The following is a 20,120-nucleotide window of genomic DNA, read 5'->3' on the forward strand; positions in this document are numbered from 1 at the left end:
GGCCACTCTCTGATGTCAGGCCTAGGCCACTCCCCCTTCCAGTTGCACCCCTGTACTGCCTTTCTGGCAAACCCCGCACTTGGGGACTATTTTCTGTATCGCTAACAGTTCCACCACCACCTGATGTCTGCGCGTATCCTTGCACTTGGCACAATTGGGCCATATTTTTACTTATTGCCATTTGTTCTTCTTCCCATGGACTACACTTTCCCATCTTCCTACACATGCAGTTGGGTGATCTGAGTGACACCTGGCCTGGTAGGTTTGTTGTCTCTGTCTCCCCTCTGTTCTCCCTCCCTTTCCTCATCGCGCCTTGCAAAACATATGTATGGGCACATTATAAATGTCATATCATGCAATTGCACATCATATGATATCATACACACATTGCATTCATGACAACAGGATGCCTGCCACTTACCTTGTACACTTCACAGGTGTTTTTTTTTTTTTTCGCAGTACCCCACTTACTACAGACGTTTAAAAAATGATTGCACAAAGCAGCACTGAATGCATGTTACCAACTTCAAACAAGAATATACAGTGCCTGCATACAAACAGGATGCCTGCCCGTTACCTTGCACACTTCCACCATAGGCTTCTGCACTTCTTTGTACAAAGAGACCTTCTGCCACACTTTGTTCATACACACCACAAACACAAACATTATTGAGCAATGCCTTACCTCCACAGTCCCCTTTCCATGGCTCCCATACTGAAAATGGCCGGATGTGGCATGTGTAATCCTGAAACTACTGCAGAATCCACTGAGTTTTCATGCTAGGAAGGGGGAAGAGGGAGTGTGAAACAGGGTAGAGGATTGGGTCTTTAGTGGGCCGTCTGAAACTTTTTTTTACTTGCTTGCAAACAACCTTTTTTGTTTTTCTCTTTACATAAGTTTCTGTTTGCTTCTCCTCCAATTTTTTTTTTTTAAACTTTGGTTTTTATTGGCATTTTGTGAGACAAAGAAAAAAAAGGAAAATATTACATAAACCCCGAACCCCCCCTAAAATAACCCCCCCTGCTCCCCTCCTCCCCCATGTCCAATTCAAACATAACAGCAGTAAAGAGACCAAACTTTCATATAATTTCCTCGGTCTTTGAAGTAATGCGACATGTGACCAACTCAGTAGCTGGCTTGAGGCCGACGTCGCCCCGGGTCGTGGGATCCCCCCCACTGGGTGTAGTCCTTCTCAGTGACGATCAAGCCCCGACCATCCGGGGGCCTGATCCTGGAACTAATGGACGTCCCATCCCCATGTCTGCTGGACCCCATACCAGTCAGCGAGGAATGCGCATGAGTCATTGTTCACCAAGGCAGTCAATTTGTCCATCAAGAACATGTTCTTGAGTTTTTTCATCCAATCTTCCTTAGAAGGTGTTTCGGGCTCTTCCACCTCTGGGCCAGGGCCACTCTGCCTGCTCTCAACATAGTTTCCCACATCCTTGGGTACCTGTGCAGATCCACCTCCTCCGGGGGAGGCCCAGCAGCATGGTCAGCGGATTGAGGGGTAGGAGGTCCTCCGTTACCTCCGCTATCCAATCTCTCATGGATTCCCAGTAGGTCTGCACTTTCGGACATAGCCACCACATGTGACCTCTAGTCCCTACCTGGCCACAGCCCCTCGGGCATTCTGGTGACACCCCTGTGAACATTTTCGAGAGTTTTGCCGGATCTCTGTGCCACCCCTGCAGGATTTTGAAGTTGTGTTTCATGTCCGAGGTGAAGAGATTGCCATGAAATGATATCCTGAAAATGCGAGCCCAGGCATCCTCTGATATCTCCTCCCCCGCCAGACCATTCCAAAACCCACGGAAGCCTCTCCTAGCATGAAGGTTATGGGTGTTTAGAACTTTGTATATGCAGGAAAGCACACCCTTTCTAGAGGTTGCTAAGTCAAGGAGTTTCTCAAAGGGAGTTAGTTGTCTCCGCAGTTTTGAGCCCCATGCGGGGTCGTTGAGAATGCCCTTAAGACGAAGGTATTCGAAGATGGAGAGGGTCCCGCCTCCCAGCACATCCCTGAGGTCCTCATAACTCAGGAATTCTCCCTCCCTGAATAGCTGGCCCGCCCATTCCAGCCCCTCATCAGACCAACGCTGGGATTGTCTAAACCCTCTGCTGCCCAGTTTCACAGGGCGCCCCCCACAAGGAGGTCATAGGGGACGGCCAAGAGGAAAGGTGGGCTGTCCGGGAACACTCCCTCCAAATCCCCCAAAGAACACACAGGGTCTGGTGGGCCAGTACTTGTTTCGGAAGTGACCTGCGAGGGGCCAACAGGAGGTCTCAGACTTTGAGGGGGTGGACGTTCATGTCCTCCAAATACGACCAATATGTCCGCAAGCCTTCCTTCATGTGTTCTAGGAGGACCAGCAGTTGTGCTGCGTGGTAATACAACTGGAAATCTGGGAGACTGAATCCCCCCTCCTCCCTTGGAAGCGTCAGGGTGCCTCTTCCGACCCTTCGGGTTTTCCCCTGCCAAATGAAGTCTCGGACACCCTTATGCAAGTCTATGAAGGTTTGAGCGGGTACCCGGGTAGGGAGGGCTGTAAAGAGGTACAAAACCTGGGGCAGTATATTCATTTTGACTGCCGTCATCCGGCCATACCATGAGAGGATCATTCTTCCCCATCTCCTCAGGTCAGAAGTGATCTCGGACAATATGGGCTCATAGTTGGAGGTTCCCAGTTCTGATAGGTCCCTAGTGAGGAGGACGCGCAGATATTTTATGGTGCTCTTGCCCACAGCTATCCCATGAAACCTGGTCAAGGGGTCCAGTACCGGGTCCACCAGGCGCATTGGAAGGAGAACAGACTTAGTTGTGTTAATTTTCAGGCCTGAAAAACACCCAAAGGAGCTGACCAGGGGCAGAAAGGGAGGGATCGAAGAGACCGGGTCCACCAGATATGCCAGGATGTCATCGGCAAACAGGGAGAGCTTGAATTCCACCTCTCCCCTTCTAATACCCCTGATGTCTGGGTGGGATCTAACCGCTATGGCGAAAACCTCCATCGTGAGGACATATAGCAGGGGGGAGAGAGGGCAGCCCTGTCTAGTCCCTCGGGTGAGAGGAAAGGATTCTGACAGCAATCCGTTCACCTGGACCCTTGCAGTAGGGCCTCTATAGAGGGCGGCCACCCAACTCAGGATGTGCGTCCCGAAGCCCATTCGCTGGAGAAGGAGGGTCATGTATCTCCACTCTACTCTATCGAAAGCTTTTTCCGAATCCAGGGAAAGGATGCATGCATCAAGATTTGAGTTTTGGGCGAAATGTACCATGTCCATTGTTTTGCGGATATTGTCCGACCCTTGTCTGCCCCTAATGAAACCCACCTGGTCCCCGTGGACTAGTTTCTGCATTATCCCCTCTATCCGCCTACCCACCACCTTGGCCAGGATTTTGACATCGATGTTGAGCAATGATATGGGCCGGTAGGACGAACATTCCCTCGGGTCTTTACCTTCCTTGGGTAGGACCACTATGAGGGCTCCCATCATGGAGTCGGGGAGAGTGCCCCCTTCCAAAACCGAGTTGAAAACCTTCGCCAGGTAGGGAGACAGGGAGGAGCGAAACCTCTTATAGAAATAGACCGAAAAGCCGTCTTCCCCCGGGGAGGTCCCCACCTTCATCCCGCTGATCACCTTCTCTACCTCTTCCTCGGTCACCCGACCCTCCAGCCCCTCTGCCAGCTCCCGGGGAAGGGACAGTATATGTATGGAGTCGAGAAACTCCTCAATCTGGGCGTCGCCACCGTCATATTCCAAGGCGTATAATGACTCATAGTACTGGCGGAAAGCTTCACTTATGTGGGGGGTGTCATAGCCTAGTGTTCACCTGTTGTCCCTCACCTCTTTCACCATCCTGCTTCTCTGAACCTCCCTCAATTTCCAGGCCAGGATCCTATCCGCTTTGTCCCCCTTCTCGTAGTATTTCTGTTTGACCATTTGGAGGCTCCTCTCCGTTTTATGGAGGAGCAGGTCTTTTAATTGGAGCCTGTAGTCCTCCAGGGTGGCCACGTGGTCTCGGTCTAGGGTCTGTACCAGGGAACCCCCCGGTTGAAGGCACGCTATTTTTTCCCTCAAAGTCCTCTCCTGGGTCCCCCTTTCCCTCTTCTGACGAGAACCCATTTTAATGAGTACTCCTCTTAGGGTCGCCTTGAAGGCGTCCCAGAGGGTGTGCGTGCCCACCTCCCCGTTATCGTTGAGCTCAAAGAACTCTGAAATGGCATCCAGGATGGCCTGGGCGTGTACCTCATCTCTCAGTATGGCGTTGTTACATCTCCAGCGTCCCCTCCGTTCTCTACACCAGTCCCCTGCCAAGGTGACTCTGACCAAATCGTGGTCCGACCAGGGCACGGGGTCTATCCTGTAACCCGCTACGTGTGGGCAGAGCACCTCGTCCGCGAGAATATAGTCTATCCTGGAGAAGGATTTGTGAGTGGAGGAGTAGTATGAGAAAGAGGGAGTCCCCGTTCGGGGGGTGGGCAACGTGTCCACCAGGCCCAGGCCCTCATTCACCCTCTGAAAGCAGCGTGACATGGCGTCTCCTGCGGGTCTGGGGTTTGAAGCGCCCACCCGCTGTTTATCTCTGGATGGGTCGAGGACCATATTAAAATCACCTCCCACCACCAATGGGCCCTGGACAAAAGTTTTCAGCCTTTCCCCCACTCCCTCCCAGAATTGGGCCTGGCCCTCGTTTGGACCATATACTACTGGCAAGGTTATGGGCGCGCCCTGTAGGGAGCCCCGTACCAAGAGGTAGCAGCCTTTGGGGTCCCTGAGGATGGAGTCTTTCTCAAATCCCAACCCCCTAGCGATCAGAATTGCAACCCCTCTTTTCTTCCCTTTGTGGGATGCATAAAAAATCTCCTCGATACTGCTCCCACGCATCCTGGGCTCCCTCCCCCTTGCCCAGTGCGTCTCCTGCACGAAGAGTAGGTCCAGCTTAGCCCTCCTAAACTCTCTGCTGATTAGGGATCTTTTCGTGTGGGTGTTCAGGCCCTGCACTTTCAGGGTTCCCAGCCCTAGGGCTGGTCGGTCGTCAGCCATAATCGCTGTCATCTTCCCCCTTGGTCACCGATGTCGCATGGTCGCTCCCTCCCAGCATTCTGTATTTCCTTGTTTGGACATTTTATAAACCTTTCCCCAACTCGCCCCCCAACTCAATCCCCACCCTGAAACCCACAACTTGTGTACTAACCCCCACCCGCCTCCCCGGAGTCCAGCCATGTAGTCCCTCCATTCCTGGGTTTTTGGCTGGACCACCAGCCGGTTCCCTATGGCCAGGCGTCAATAACAAAGCACGCTAACGTAAGCCCCCCCTCCCATCTCATCCCCCCCCGAACTCCCCCGGCTTGGGCATTGCTTGAGGGGGAACTAAAAATGTCTTCCCCTCCCGATGTTCCGGGCTGTACCCCCCGCCCCGTGGGTGACCGTCCCCTGGGCCCAGGATGGTATTTCTCACAGCGCCCATGGTTGTGACCCCCCGATGCCCCTTATACTTGCAGTTCGAGGGGGTGCAGCGAGCAAAGCGTCCCCAGAGTCTTCCAGTTGTCTGTTCCCGATGATCATCGTGGGGTCGCTGTTGTCACTCCTCCGAATCGGCTCAATCTTCCTCCATCGGTGTCGGTGGTGTGTTCAATTTCTTGAACTTCCTAGCGCCGGTTTTCCTTCTTCTGGAGTTAGACTGGCCGGGGGTGCCCCTGCTGAGCGCTTCCGGGCCTACTGGCCCCCTCCTGGGGGCGGGTTCACCCACGTAGTCCTGGATAGCACCCTTGATGTCCTCTTCCGTTACCAGCGTTGTGCGTTGGCCTGAGTATTCAAAAGACAGGGAGAAGGGATATCCCCATCTATAACAAATACCCTTTTCTTTCAGTTGTTGTGTCAGGGGGCGGCACATCCTTCGTTTGGCAAGGGTGTAAGCTAAGAGATCTTGTAAAATAGAGATTTGGGCGCAGTTGTAAGTTATCGTGCCCGCCTTCCTCGCAGCCTCCTGAACTTTGGCTTTTTCGTAATAGTGAAAATGGGCCAGAACCGATCTGGGGCTCCCCGACCTTCCCCTGGCCCTGTGCACCCGGTCAAACGTGAGTTCCGTTGTCATTTCATCTGCAAACAGGAGGGTGATAATGTCTCTCACCACTCGGGTCAACTCTCTCTCCGTTTCGCCCTCCGTTTCCGGGATCCCAAAGAACCTTAGATTATTCCGTCTCTCCCTATTTTCATAGTCGTCCATTAACCTGGCTCTCTCTTCATCCCTCTTTTCCAGAGCCGCGAGCCGTGTGCCGAATTGAACTTCCTGAGATGTAGAGGACGATTGATAGTTTTCCACTTGTAGGACCCTGTCCTTGATTTTTTCGACTATTTTGTCGAAACTTCTGGGCGATATCAGATCTCATTTCTCTAATCTCCTGGAGGATGGAGGCGAAACCTCTTTCCATCGTCATTGCGGGTTGGCCAGCTGGTTCAGGGTGGGCCATGGTTCCGGAGAGAGTAGGGACCTCGGTAGTGATCTCTGTTTCTTGAAAACGAAATGTTTATAGGGTCTTCTTCCAGCTCATGGGGTGCTACTGGTCCCCTGTTGCGGGGTCCGCTGCGGTCTGGGGGGCCTCTGGGGGGAATGCCGTGCCGCCCCGGGGCCAGACAGGTTCACGTTTCACCAGTGGAGTTTGTAGACAGTGAATTATCCCATGCTGGGGGTGGAGCAGCCCACCAGGCGGGCACTCGCCCCGCCAACCGAGGATGGGGGTATCTCACCTGGGTCGCAGGCCTCCTGCGGGTTCAGGGTAGGCCGTGGGCCCGATGAAGCTGAGAACGCCAAAGGCGCTCTCCAATTCACGAGACCGGTAGCTCGTGGGGTCTTCCTTCAGTCCGTGAGGGCGTACTGACCCCCAGCTGCATGGTCCGTTGCGGCCTAATGGGCCCTAGAGGATGTGCTGCGCTGTCCCGGGGTCGTATTGTTGCACATTTCTCAGGTGGGGGTTGCAGGAGCGAGCTTTGACCCCTATGGGGGATGGGATGGGATGGCCCCCCAGGCGGGCACACACCCCGCCGACTGCGGACGGGGGCCTTTCACCTGGGCTGCCGAGTCGCTGTTGTCTCCCGGGGTAGTCCCCCCGGGGTCATCCGTCGTCTGGTGGGTCCTCGCGCCGGGGTCCGGCCTGGAGTCTCCCCCCGCCATGCCCACGGCCGTGGGGGACCTTGCCGTCGGCCCTCCGGCCGGAGGTCGCTGTCGTGGCTCTGGGCGGGACCCAGGCTGGGCCAGCTCACGCCGGTCGCCTCGGTCCTCGTGGGGGGGCAGGTTCGCTGCACGCCCGAGGCGGAGCGTTGCTGGGGGCCTCCTCTCCTGGGCCTCCTCTGGTGTTGTCTCCCTGGGCCCGCACCACCGCGCCGTGGGTCCCAGAGCAGGGCCGGAAAGACGTCCGTCTCCTCCGTCCCAGGTCAGGCGGGGGGGCCACCGCTGGTCCCCACCCGGGGAGCGCCACCCCTCCGACATTCGCCTTCCACCACCGGGGCCGGGGGGGCCCCGGATCGTCACCCCGACCTTCTTGCTGCGAAGGGCTCCTTCACATTCAGCGTCGTCACGTGCGGCGCCTGCCCAGTCGCGCACCGTCACTCCCAGAACTACGGTTCCACTCGGAGTTGGAGGTCTGTTCCTTCGAGCGGGGGTGTCACGGGGGGTTCACCAGCTCCTGCCACCCGTTGTGCTCGCTCGGGGTGGGTTTCAGGGGGGGCTCAATCCCCTGAATAGGCCCAGCCTCGGCGGGAACACCGCAGTCAGGCAGCCATTGCCTGTGCGCCCCCTGGTGGCCTCCTTCTCCTCCAATTTTTACTGATTTATGGTCAACACTTGAAGAAATAGTATTGCCAATGGCGTTTAAAGAAATGCCATTTGCTTGGAAGCAATGTATATATTTGCAACTTCATGCTCTCATAGTGGGTGGAGAACATCCCATTAGTGCACATAAATGCAGACATGCTTCTGTTTATAAGACACCTTTCAGGCTCTGGCTGGGGAAAAATTACACCAGCATGATCCCATACACTTCTTGGTGGAATGGTTGAGAAAATGACCTTCACAGTGGGAAAAATCCACATCACTGCATTCATCAACTTCTTCACATGACAGAGCAAACGTCCACACGACATGTAACCCAAATGTAAACCTCCACAATGCACCATGACAACTTGAACAGTTTGATTGCACTGCATTGTGCAGTGATGTGATGTGCGTCAGAGGTTTTCGATAACGCTGGCATGTTGTATCCGAGGACAATGCCGTGGTGAAACGACCTAAAAAACATACTCTATGGCATCTGGTGGTGGGAAGAAGGGATGGAAAGCGTGGGGGAGTGAGAAGTGCTTCAACTGATATATCTCATTAGAAGAAGACGGTGGTGTCCCAGTGGTATCCATGCATACTTTGCCAATTCGCAGTTACCTCTACAGGAAACAACCTTGTGTGGTGATTGCAGGCAGCCTTCACTATGGTATAACAGCTCCAGCGGTGATCTCTTTCTGTGATGAGTGGTGGCAGGCTGAATTACAGAAGGAGAGTGCATTCCGTATGACATGAGCATTTAAACATAGCATATTGTGTGTGTTGAGTATACCAAGTCTGTAGCCCATTCGATGCATGGCTGGAGCCCTTGCACGGAAAAGTATGTCCACTGGTTGAAAAGGTACATCCACTGGTTGCAAGTAGGTGTCACATTGTTGGTTGCATGAGTGTGGTGATTGTGAGAACATCCTACAGTTTTCGGTGTATGGGTGGAGGTGCAGCAGTGTGTATACTGGGTGCAGTGTTGGAATAGTGTCCATATAGAAGAGGGTATGGTTAAGCTGGGTCTTATATGAGCTTGGTTAGTCTGCATTGCGCATATTAGTAAGTGTTGTAGTACACTATGCAGTATTGGTTCTATGCACGTCCTACAGTGTTGAGAGCAGGAACAATCTTGTGAAGATTTTGTTGTTTGGTTGGCATTAATGCAATGCTTTGTGAATGGAAGTGGGTAGTGGTGCCAAACACTGTGATATGTTTGTGCATTATGGTAAGTGGAACATGTGTGCTTGCATCCCCGCTTTATGGTGTGGTGGTTGGGTAGAAGTGCTGGTCCCTATGTTGCCTTTGTCAAATCTGTCACATGGATACATGTGACTGTGGGAAAGGTCTAAACTGTTGGGTGCATGGCCGAAGGCTGTAGGCCATGCAAACAACAGTCTAGGCATAGATATTCACCACAGCCACCACAACATAATGCAGCAATGCAGTTGTAACTCTGCATGTATTTGAAGGTGGGGACCTTTACATAATGGTTGTGGAGGACATTGTAGACTTGGTAGAACAGAAGTGAGCTGCTATGCGTATATTAGCATATGGTGTCGGTCATTGCACGTGTTGCACATTAGGGAGTCAGATGTGAGTATTTGCATTTGCTAGGGTTTGCCCTTTGTAAGACCCTTCAAATGGTGTATTGGATGCATAGCTGGAACCCTTGCACTGACAAGTATGTACACTGGTTGCAAGTAGGTTTGACATTGTTGCTTTGTGTGTGTGGTTTGGCGCATTGCATAAATTGTTGGTTCCATGGGTGTGGTGATTGTTAGAACATCTTACAGTTGTTTGTGCATAGCTGGAGATGATGCAGTGAGTAGTGCTGCAGTGTGTCCATTGGGTGCAGTGTTGGAATACTGTCCGTATAGAAGAGGGTACGGTTGAAGTGGATGCAATATGTGCTTGGGTAGTTTGCATTGAGCAGATTAGTAAGTGTTGTACTGCATTACACACTATTGCTTGTATGCAGTTACTTCTTACTGTTGTTGCTGCATGGGTGTGCAGTGTTGGAGTAATGTCCATATAGAAGAGAGTAGGGTTGAACTGGTCCTTCTATGTGCAGGGGTAGTCTGCATTGCACAGATTAGTAAGTGTTGCCGTGTGCTATGCAGTATTGCTTCTATGCACTTACTAGAGTGTTGGGAGCAGGACCAATGTTGTCAAGATTGTGTTGTTTGGTTGGCTGTAATAGAATTCTTTGTGAATGGAAGTGGGTAGGGGTGCGGACCAGTGTGGTATGCTTGTGGATTATGGTAACTGGAACATGTTTGCATGCATCGCTGTATTATAGGGTGGCGGTTGGGTAGAAATGCCAGTGCCTATGTTGCCTTTGTGAATTCTGTAACCTGGCTACATGTACGCCTGGATGGCTCTGTTATGTGGTGGGTGTGGCCAAGGCCTAGACTGTTGGGTGCATGGCCAAAGGACGTAGGCCATGCACCCAACAGCCTATGCCTTCACCACAGCCATCACAAAATAATGCTGACATGCAGTTGTAACTCTGTATGTATTTGAAGTTGCTGACTTTTACACAGTAGTTGTGGAGGACATTGTAGACTTGATAGAACAGCAGAAGTGAACTGCTATGTGTATATTAGTATACAGTGCAGATCATTGCACAATAAGGAGCCACATCTGACCATTTGCGTTTGCTGTGGTTAGGCCCTTATAAAACCCTTGCTTTAGGAAGTGCTTTAAGATATTGCGGCATGAAAGGAAGTGCTTAGCAGCACACATGTAAAATATGGCCAATGTACACAGGCACCTACATACCGTTCTGCACACTCAACGTAACGTTATGCAGCCATGCATACAAATATGTGGCCAGAGTGAAAGCTGGCAGGCTCAATTGCAGATGGGGAGTGCATTGCACATGACATGAGCATGTAAACATAGGGTGTACTATAGTGTGTTCTATGTGGTGTGGGCCTAGCGCCTTGAATGCATGGGTGGAGTGGAAAGGGAAGAAGAACAGTCCCTGCTTTACTGGGTCATGGCCCTCTCTGTAGCTGGGAAAGCACACCTGACACATCCTGCCCTTTTAAGCATGGTGGGCAAGGACATGGAACTGTGGGAATTAGCCAATCAGGTGTCAAGGGTGTGCCTCACAGAAAGGGTACTATTTCCCCCCATCAGTCTGTGTAGTGAGGGTGGCAGGCAGCGATGGAGAGACGCAGAGTCCTAATAGTGGGTGATCCCTTTCTGCAAGATCTGTACAGGTATGCCGCGCAAAGAGGCATGGCTGCTAATTTTGCGTTGGAAGGAGTGGAGGCTTTCTGGGGCATGGTCTATGAGGGCAGTTTCAGTGGTATGGTTGATCTTTGCAGATGTGTGGCCTTTGTTGATACTGTTGATGTTGTCGTACTGCATTATGGAGCTCTACATTTGGGGTACATGTCGTGTGGAGGTTTGCTCCGTCGCCTAAAGAAGTTGATGGAAGAAGTGATGCGGATGTTTCCCACTGCCAAGGTGGTTTTCTCAAGCATACCACCAAAAGGAGCATGGGACCATGCCGGTGTAATGTGTCCCCAGCCAGAGGTCGGAAGGTGTTTCATTAACAAAAGCATATGTCAATTTGTGCCCACTGCTAGGATGTTCTCCACCAACTATGACATTAATGAGCAAAATCTGCACTAGTTGCATGCAAATGGCATTTGTTTTTACCAATATTGGCAAGTCTGTTTTGTTTTACACTGTGCAAAAAGTGTTGAAGACAATCCTGTAACAGTGTAAGGAGGCAAACAAAAGAGAAACTCAGATAAAGAGCAAAAACGAAAAAGGTTCTTTGTAAGCACGTATTAAAAAACCACAAAAAACAAAAAAAAAAACATCTTTTCACTTTGCTTTTCATGATATATGTATTTTCTCCATTCATAAGTCAAAGGCACTTGTAGACAAAAAATTAGGGGTCAGCCCTTTCATATTTAAAAGGGCTGGTATATTGAGATCCAGAAGTAGAATGCACCGCTTGCCATAATATTTAGTTAAGTATATTCATAAAGTATTCTTGTTAATGAAATCTGTGTATTGCTCCAATTCCAATTCAGTGGCTTCATGAATAACAACTATGTTTTCTCTATACCATCTGAACATAAATGTATAATGTGGATAAATTTGCCAGGGATGCAGAGTTGCACACAGCCATTGAAACATAAAATATCTATGTATAATGTTTACCACTGAATAGGTAGATAACATTGACTAAAGTGAATATGAGCATGTCCTTAATCATTTCATAATATAGCATTTAGGTTGCAGAACATATTCATGAAAACATAGTCTGGGATATTGATTGACAATTGTTTATTTGAGTATATAAATCTAAGACTTACAGGGTAATTCATAGAATTTCGCAGAAAAGTGTCGCAAGCGGCTGGCGCAGAGTGTCCGCGTGCGATTGTCTGCGCCAGGCACGTGCGCTAAAACCGATTTCCGCGCACAGCGTATTCATGGATTTTAGGCTCCCAAATCAGCCGTGGCGCAGAGTATCGCAGCGACCCTGCAGCAGCGCCAGTAACGCCCCAAGAACGCCCTCACGCAAGGAAAAGCCATCAAAATCGCAAAATCATCGCAAAGGGCTGCGCTAACCCTGGACCAGTTTACAGGGCTGCCAAACAAGGAACGCAAAGCGGGTAACGTGCATATCAGGGGTACGCGTGAAGTTATACACGCGATTAGCCAGGGTACGTGTATTACAGGGGTACGCGGGAAGTTGAACACGCGATTGGCCAGGGTACGTGTATTACAGGGGTACGCGGGAATTATCACACGCGATTTGGCTGGGTACGTGTATTACAGGGGTACACGGGAAGTTTTACACGCGATTCGGCTGGGTACGTGTATTACAGGGGTGCGCGGGAATTATCACACGCGATTTGGCTGGGTACGTGTATTACAGGGGTACACGGGAAGTTTTACACGCGATTCGGCTGGGTACGTGTATTACAGGGGTGCGCGGGAATTATCACACGCGATTTGGCTTGGTACGTGTATTACAGGGGTGCGTGGGAAGTTACACACGCGATTAGGCTGGGTGGGTCCTCACAGGTGTTCCCTGTACACCCTCCATGGCCCCTGCAGGCAGCCCACAAAACAGGGGACTACCCTGCACACCTGCTCATGTCCCCCTGCACCCCCACCCCCCAGCAGTGCAGGGGCACCCTCCACCAGGCCCCCACTCATGTCTCCCACCACCCCCAGCCACCAGGGGCACCCTCCACCAGGCCCCCACTCATGTCTCCCACCACCCCCACCCCCCAGCAGTGCAGGGGCAGCCTCCACCAGGCCCCCACTCATGTCTCCCACCACCCCCACCCCCGAGCCACCAGGGGCACCCTCCACCAGGCCCCCACTCATGTCTCCCACCACCCCCACCCCCCAGCAGTGCAGGGGCAGCCTCCACCAGGCCCCCACTCATGTCTACCACCCGCCCCACCCCCCAGCCACCAGGGGCACCCTCCAACAGGCCCCCACTCATGTCTCCCACCACCCCCACCCCCCAGCAGTGCAGGGGCACCCTCCACCAGGCCCCCACTCATATCTCCCACCACCCCCACCCCCCAGCAGTGCAGGGGCAGCCTCCACCAGGCCCCCACTCATGTCTACCACCACCCCCACCCCCCAGCCACCAGGGGCACCCTCCACCAGGCCCCCACTCATGTCTCCCACCACCCCCACCCCCCAGCAGTGCAGGGGCAGCCTCCACCAGGCCCCCACTCATGTCTACCACCACCCCCACCCCCCAGCCACCAGGGGCACCCTCCACCAGGCCCCCACCCATGTCTCCCACCACCCCCACCCCCCAGCAGTGCAGGGGCACCCTCCACCAGGCCCCCACCCATGTATCCCACCACCCCCACCCCCCAGCCACCAGGGGCACCCTCCACCAGGCCCCCACTCATGTCTCCCACCACCCCCACCCCCCAGCAGTGCAGGGGCAGCCTCCACCAGGCCCCCACTCATGTCTACCACCACCCCCACCCCCCAGCCACCAGGGGCACCCTCCACCAGGCCCCCACTCATGTCTCCCACCACCCCCACCCCCAGCAGTGCAGGGGCAGCCTCCACCAGGCCCCCACTCATGTCTACCACCACCCCCACCCCCCAGCCACCAGGGGCACCCTCCACCAGGCCCCCACCCATGTCTCCCACCACCCCCACCCCCCAGCAGTGCAGGGGCACCCTCCACCAGGCCCCCACCCATGTATCCCACCACCCCACCCCCCAGCCACCAGGGGCACCCTCCACCGGGCCCCCACTCATGTCTCCCACCACCCCCACCCCCCAGCAGTGCAGGGGCAGCCTCGACCAGGCCCCCACTCATGTCTACCACCACCCCCACCCCCCAGCCACCAGGGGCACCCTCCACCAGGCCCCCACTCATGTCTCCCACCACCCCCACCCCCCAGCAGTGCAGGGGCAGCCTCCACCAGGCCCCCACTCATGTCTCCCACCACCCCCACCCCCCAGCCACCAGGGGCAGCCTCCACCAGGCCCCCACTCATGTCTACCACCACCCCCACCCCCCAGCCACCAGGGGCACCCTCCACCAGGCCCTCACTCATGTCTCCCACCACCCCCACCCGCCAGCAGTAAAGGGGCAGCCTCCACCAGGCCCCCACTCATGTCTACCACCACCCCCACCCCCCAGCCACCAGGGGCACCCTCCACCAGGCCCCCACTCATGTCTCCCACCACCCCCACCCCCCAGCATCCAGGGGCACCCTCCACCAGGCCCCCACTCATGTCTCCCACCACCCCCACCCCCCAGCACTGTGGGGCACCTGCCAGCAGACCCCCACCCAAGTCCAACTCATGTCCCCCACCACCCCCACCCCCCAGCCACCAGGGGCACCCTCCACCAGGCCCCCACTCATGTCTCCCACCACCCCCACCCCCCAGCAGTGCAGGGGCAGCCTCCACCAGGCCACCACCCATGTATCCCACCACCCCCACCCCCCAGCCACCAGGGGCACCCTCCACCAGGCCCCCACTCATGTCTCCCACCACCCCCACCCCCCAGCAGTGCAGGGGCAGCCTCCACCAGGCCCCCACTCATGTCTACCACCACCCCCACCCCCCAGCCACCAGGGGCACCCTCCACCAGGCCCCCACTCATGTCTCCCACCACCCCCACCCCCCAGCAGTGCAGGGGCAGCCTCCACCAGGCCCCCACTCATGTCTACCACCACCCCCAGCCACCAGGGGCACCCTCCACCAGGCCCCCACCCATGTCTCCCACCACCCCCACCCCCCAGCAGTGCAGGGGCACCCTCCACCAGGCCCCCACCCATGTATCCCACCACCCCCACCCCCCAGCCACCAGTGGCACCCTCCACCAGGCCCCCACTCATGTCTACCACCACCCCCACCCCCCAGCCACCAGGGGCACCCTCCACCAGGCCCCCACTCATGTCTCCCACCACCCCACCCCCCAGCAGTGCAGGGGCAGCCTCCACCAGGCCCCCACTCATGTCTACCACCACCCCACCCCCCAGCCACCAGGGGCACCCTCCACCAGGCCCCCACTCATGTCTCCCACCACCCCCACCCCCCAGCATCCAGGGGCACCCTCCACCAGGCCCCCACTCATGTCTCCCACCACCCCCACCCCCCAGCACTGTGGGGCACCTGCCAGCAGGCCCCCACCCATGTCCAACTCATGTCCCCCACCACCCCCACCCCCCAGCACTGCGGGGCACCCTCCACCAGGCCCTCGCCCATGTCCCATCCATGCCCCCCTGCACCTGGGTCCCAACAATCCCCAATCATGTCCGTAATGGCCATCCTCCCCTGCCAAAAGGCCCAACCAACTATCACATCCACCCACATATCAAAGGCAATTACATGTTACACACCCAATGTAAATAATGCAAATGAACACATCTGTCACACACAATGGCTGCAAGTGAATGTTAAAACACCCAACATGACATGCATGAAAGTAATGAGATGATACGACACATTGAAAGATGAAAATAAAAATGTATTGAAAATCAACTAGAATGGAAATGAAATTAGAAAAACCACAAAGCAAAACAACAAAAAGAAGATGAATGTCCATGAAAAAAATCCAAAAAATCAAAAAATCCATAGAAGAACTATTTACAAGACAATCCCGGGTCCATGAGCCCAACCAAATGAAACCTAACTATGTCAACTAACTAAAAACTGAACTATATACAAGAAAGTGGCGCATTGTCCAATCGCAACCAAATAAAAAAAAAATAATTTAAAGGAAACCTACCACTAACTATATACAATGGCAGCGGGCAAGCCCTGCGGCTCACTCTGTGATGTTGCCGGCCAGGGCATCATCGAACTCCATGTCGATGTCCTGGAAGCGGGACTCTGTCCTGGCCCCGAGGTCTCGCAGGGATAACCCCATGTTCACCTCAAACTCCCTGCGAGCTTCCTCGAGGCACTCAGCCCGCCTCAACGCCCGACGCATGGAGAACTCCGCCCTGACCATGGTGAGCCGCTCCTCTTCTGCCCGCTGCCGCTCCGCACCTATCCGCTGGACAAACTGCTCCCACACGGAAGACACTACCATCCCAGGGTTCTCCTGCCCTCCGGCCGATGCCTGCCCCTCTGATCTTGATGGCCCCGAGCCATGATGCCTCCCACGTCGAGCCTGCTGCTGCCTCCGACGCCACTGCCTCTGCCAGCACGACGGCATCCAGGATGATGGAAACCACCGACGCCGTCGTGCACGTGCCCTGCCCGATGATGCCGTCACATCCTCCATCTGCTGGGGTCCAGTTGCTGTGTTGTCCACCCCTGCTGGACCTCTGACTCCCGACTGTGGCAGGGATGGGATCCCCACCGAGCTGGCTGCATTGGTCAGGGCAGGTCCACAGGGGGCCCTGGTGGCATCTGGGCCGGAAGACGGCAAGGAGAACGACTGGCGTATAGTCTCCACAGAGGAGGAGAGGGCCACCAGATTGGCCGACACATGCAGGAAACCCCCGAACATGGCCGATCCCAATTGGGCCACGTCGGCACGGTGCTCTTCGTGATGACGTGCGTGCTCCTCCTGGGAAGCACGCACGGCATCACGAATCACAGCCGTGCGCATCGCGACCCCAATCAGGACCTTCTCCACACGGCCAGGGGTCCCCTCGTCCGCAGGTGGAGGGGAGTCAGATGACATGGACATCCCCTCTACCTGCGGACGGGCCTGGGACGGGGCATCCCTGCTGGTGCAAGGTGGTGCACCCACAGGTTCAGGGACAGCGACATGCACAGGCCCCTCCACGGTGACCTGTGCTGCCTCCTGCCCCTGCCCCTGGACTGCACCACTTGCACCAGCAGGGATGCCCCCACCAGGCCCCATGTGCGCCTCAGTGGCGGCCTCCTCCTCCTCTGTGGAAACCACCAACCTGGATGGCTCCTCGCCGTCTACCGCCGTAGCAGACCCCTGTGGGGGCTCACCCACCCCTTCCGCTGCAGCCGTGGGGGCATCCCCGCCGCCTTGCTCCACAGCGCCGTCTCCGCCCTCTCCTTCACTAGCCGCTGCGTAGAGGGAGACATAGAACACAAGCATCAGGGTACTGTACAATGGTCCCCTAGACAGGAAGCAATAGCAGATGAGTGCCACTGTCAAAGTACACTTCCATCATGTCACACCACAACACATGTGTCAGTCCAGGCAAAACACACACAGTGACAGTCATGGTGCGTGCCATGGACATTTCAATGCATGTCCAATGGACTCTCGAATCATACAATGTAATGGGACTCACATGCATCATGGGTCATGCCTATCACATGCACACACTTCACCTCAGTCACATCCATCTGGCCCCGTACACCCCAATCACAGTGCATACAAGGATGACTAGGCTGCATCAGTGAATCTGTACATTGTCACAGACATGTGTCATGCATCCATGGCACTCACAAGTCACAGACACGCAGGTCAGGCACACAGACATGGATACCACATATGTATCTGGCATCAGCACCCATCCCTCGCCCCCACCCATGTCCAGGAACAGAGACTGCCATGCTCTCATGTGTGCAATCTGCACAGGGCTCCCCATGTCGCATTCAAACACATGCAACAACCGTGCGGTTCACACATTACAGGTCGCACATGCATTCCCATGATGTCCCTGCACACATACATGCGTACATGGCCTATGTCACACATGCAGGCAAGTATCAGACAACCAGCACACTGCAACATGCCCTGTCTCACACAGCAATGCTTGGCCACTTACCGCTCAACTCCAGACGGTTCTCCCTCTCAAGGACCTGGGCGTGGAGCGCTGGGTGTGCGCGTTCCAGGACCCTCAACTGGATTGAACTCATGCGGCCCCGGCCCCCCTCCACGAGGCGCCGGGCCTTCATGAGGGTCCTGGACCTCAAGTCTTCCCAGCGCTTCTTGACCTTCTGGATGGTGCGGGTTGCCACCCCCTCCGCGTTGATGGCAACCACACAGTCGGCCCAGATCCTGTCCCGTCCTTCCTTGTTGGCGCGGGACGATCCGAAGAGGGCATCATACTGCCCCAGGACTTGCTCCACCAGGACACCAACTTCGGTGGCAGTGAAGCTGGTGCCCCTCTGCCCCTCTGGCTGGGGGTTGCCACTGGTGCCAGATGTTGATGTGCCCGACATGGCAACCCCAGGGGCAGGAGTGGGTGGCCAACTGGGTCCTGGGGCTGGGCTGTGGAGTGATGTTATCCGAGTCGGGAGTCTTCCGTTCCAGCAGGGGCGGACACAGCAACTGGACACCTGCAGATGGCTGATGTGCAGGCACCAAATGGCAGGGCACGGTGGCAGCAGGCAGGCAGGCAGCAGCAGATGGCACGTGGGAGGCTGCTCGGGGCACTGGGGGGCAGTAATTCGGCCTTCTGGGCAGGAGCGTGGTCTTCCGTGTGTTTTCGCGTGGCCAGCTTGATACGGAGTGATTTGGCACGTAAAAATCCTGCACGTCAGCGTGAAAATCGAGGAAAGGCCCTTAGCGCGTAAGCGCGTCAGCACGCGTACGCGAAATCATTGGACCAAAGGCCCTTACAGCGTAAGCGCGTCTGTGACGTTTTGCGCACGGGCGTTGCCCTGGCAGGGCTTGGTTATCCCGCGTGCCTTTATGTTCTGTACGTGCTTTTCGTGCGGTGCGTGTGTTTTCCATCCGTTGGGGTTCACACGCTATTACTTCACAGCAGGTGTTGGCTACGCGTTCTTCTACACGCAAGGCAGACGGTGAGTGGTACCCCGCTCCCCCAGGCCCGATCGCGTGAAAAACTTCACGCGAACCCCTGTAATACACGTAGCCCGCTCCCCCAGGCCCGAACGCGTGAAAAACTTCACGCGAACCCCTGAAATACACGTAGCACGCTCCCCCAGGCCCGATCCCCTGAAATACACGTAGCCCGCTCCCCTAGGCCCGATCGCGTGAGAAACTTCACGCGAACCCCTGTAATACACGTAGCCCGCTCCCCCAGGCCCGATCGCGTGAGAAACTTCACGCGAACCCCTGTAATACACGTAGCCCGCTCCCCCAGGCCCGATCGCGTGAGAAACTTCACGCGAACCCCTGAAATACACGTAGCACGCTCCCCCAGGCCCGATCGCGTGAGAAACTTCACGCGAACCCCTGAAATACACGTAGCCCGCTCCCCCAGGCCCGATCGCGTGAAAAACTTCACGCGAACCCCTGTAATACACGTAGCCCGCTCCCCCAGGCCCGATCGCGTGAAAAACTTCACGCGAACCCCTGTAATACACGTAGCCCGCTCCCCCAGGCCCGATCGCGTGAGAAACTTCACGCGAACCCCTGAAATACACATAGCCCGCTCCCCCAGGCCCGATCGCGTGAGAAACTTCACGCGAACCCCTGAAATACACGTAGCCCGCTCCCCCAGGCCCGATCGCGTGAAAAACTTCACGCGAACCCCTGTAATACACGTAGCCCGCTCCCCCAGGCCCGATCGCGTGAAAAACTTCAGGCGAACCCCTGTAATACACGTAGCCCGCTCTCCCAGGCCCAATCGCGTGACAAACTTCACGCGAACCCCTGAAATACACGTAGCACGCTCCCCCAGGCCCGATCGCGTGAGAAACTTCACGCGAACCCCTGAAATACACGTACCCTGCTGAAATCGCGTGTGAGACTTCCCGCGCATCCCGGTATACACGCACACGTATTTTTTGTCAGCGGGTGTCCGTGTTTGTGGGTACCCCTTTGCACGTCATTTGTCCTGGAGGGCCACAGTATAGGACATTCATCATGGCAGTATATAGGTGCGATTTGTTGGCGCACATTTCTTACAGCCGCAGAGACGCTAC

Source organism: Ambystoma mexicanum, chromosome 6q (assembly GCF_040938575.1).
Source record: "Ambystoma mexicanum isolate Mex_15411 chromosome 6q, UKY_AmexF1_1, whole genome shotgun sequence".
Lineage (NCBI taxonomy): Eukaryota > Metazoa > Chordata > Amphibia > Caudata > Ambystomatidae > Ambystoma > Ambystoma mexicanum.